The sequence below is a fragment of the Osmia lignaria genome, unplaced genomic scaffold (assembly GCF_051020975.1).
Source record: "Osmia lignaria lignaria isolate PbOS001 unplaced genomic scaffold, iyOsmLign1 scaffold0174, whole genome shotgun sequence".
In the NCBI taxonomy this organism is placed as follows: Eukaryota; Metazoa; Arthropoda; class Insecta; order Hymenoptera; family Megachilidae; genus Osmia; species Osmia lignaria.
Genome location: NW_027478315.1, coordinates 12,501 through 15,000, shown reverse-complemented (window position 1 = coordinate 15,000; position 2,500 = coordinate 12,501).

The following is a 2,500-nucleotide window of genomic DNA, read 5'->3' as shown; positions in this document are numbered from 1 at the left end:
CGAAAATTTTAACAATCATATTTTTGCATTCTGTACCGTGGATCCATCGTTAAACGCTATTAAACTAACGTCCGTGATGGTATAAATGCAGATTTTCGCTCCGTTTAGCCAAAATAACGAACTTTAGGTGCGCTCCGAAATATTTCAAAGTCCCAGCGGCGTATTGCTTCGCCTCTTAGAACCGATTAGTCGAAAATTTTAACAATCATATTTTTGCATTCTGTACCGTGGATCCATCGTTAAACGCTATTAAACTAACGTCCGTGATGGTATAAATGCAGATTTTCGCTCCGTTTAGCCAAAATAACGAACTTTAGGTGCGCTCCGAAATATTTCAAAGTCCCAGCGGCGTATTGCTTCGCCTCTTAGAACCGATTAGTCGAAAATTTTAACAATCATATTTTTGCATTCTGTACCGTGGATCGATCGTTAAACGCTATTGAACTAACGTCCGTGATGGTATAAATGCAGATTTTCGCTCCGTTTAGCCAAAATAACGAACTTTAGGTGCGCTCCGAAATATTTCAAAGTCCCAGCGGCGTATTGCTTCGCCTCTTAGAACCGATTAGTCGAAAATTTTAACAATCATATTTTTGCATTCTGTACCGTGGATCCATCGTTAAACGCTATTAAACTAACGTCCGTGATGGTATAAATGCAGATTTTCGCTCCGTTTAGCCAAAATAACGAACTTTAGGTGCGCTCCGAAATATTTCAAAGTCCCAGCGGCGTATTGCTTCGCCTCTTAGAACCGATTAGTCGAAAATTTTAACAATCATATTTTTGCATTCTGTACCGTGGATCCATCGTTAAACGCTATTAAACTAACGTCCGTGATGGTATAAATGCAGATTTTCGCTCCGTTTAGCCAAAATAACGAACTTTAGGTGCGCTCCGAAATATTTCAAAGTCCCAGCGGCGTATTGCTTCGCCTCTTAGAACCGATTAGTCGAAAATTTTAACAATCATATTTTTGCATTCTGTACCGTGGATCCATCGTTAAACGCTATTAAACTAACGTCCGTGATGGTATAAATGCAGATTTTCGCTCCGTTTAGCCAAAATAACGAACTTTAGGTGCGCTCCGAAATATTTCAAAGTCCCAGCGGCGTATTGCTTCGCCTCTTAGAACCGATTAGTCGAAAATTTTAACAATCATATTTTTGCATTCTGTACCGTGGATCCATCGTTAAACGCTATTAAACTAACGTCCGTGATGGTATAAATGCAGATTTTCGCTCCGTTTAGCCAAAATAACGAACTTTAGGTGCGCTCCGAAATATTTCAAAGTCCCAGCGGCGTATTGCTTCGCCTCTTAGAACCGATTAGTCGAAAATTTTAACAATCATATTTTTGCATTCTGTACCGTGGATCCATCGTTAAACGCTATTAAACTAACGTCCGTGATGGTATAAATGCAGATTTTCGCTCCGTTTAGCCAAAATAACGAACTTTAGGTGCGCTCCGAAATATTTCAAAGTCCCAGCGGCGTATTGCTTCGCCTCTTAGAACCGATTAGTCGAAAATTTTAACAATCATATTTTTGCATTCTGTACCGTGGATCCATCGTTAAACGCTATTAAACTAACGTCCGTGATGGTATAAATGCAGATTTTCGCTCCGTTTAGCCAAAATAACGAACTTTAGGTGCGCTCCGAAATATTTCAAAGTCCCAGCGGCGTATTGCTTCGCCTCTTAGAACCGATTAGTCGAAAATTTTAACAATCATATTTTTGCATTCTGTACCGTGGATCGATCGTTAAACGCTATTGAACTAACGTCCGTGATGGTATAAATGCAGATTTTCGCTCCGTTTAGCCAAAATAACGAACTTTAGGTGCGCTCCGAAATATTTCAAAGTCCCAGCGGCGTATTGCTTCGCCTCTTAGAACCGATTAGTCGAAAATTTTAACAATCATATTTTTGCATTCTGTACCGTGGATCCATCGTTAAACGCTATTAAACTAACGTCCGTGATGGTATAAATGCAGATTTTCGCTCCGTTTAGCCAAAATAACGAACTTTAGGTGCGCTCCGAAATATTTCAAAGTCCCAGCGGCGTATTGCTTCGCCTCTTAGAACCGATTAGTCGAAAATTTTAACAATCATATTTTTGCATTCTGTACCGTGGATCGATCGTTAAACGCTATTGAACTAACGTCCGTGATGGTATAAATGCAGATTTTCGCTCCGTTTAGCCAAAATAACGAACTTTAGGTGCGCTCCGAAATATTTCAAAGTCCCAGCGGCGTATTGCTTCGCCTCTTAGAACCGATTAGTCGAAAATTTTAACAATCATATTTTTGCATTCTGTACCGTGGATCCATCGTTAAACGCTATTAAACTAACGTCCGTGATGGTATAAATGCAGATTTTCGCTCCGTTTAGCCAAAATAACGAACTTTAGGTGCGCTCCGAAATATTTCAAAGTCCCAGCGGCGTATTGCTTCGCCTCTTAGAACCGATTAGTCGAAAATTTTAACAATCATATTTTTGCATT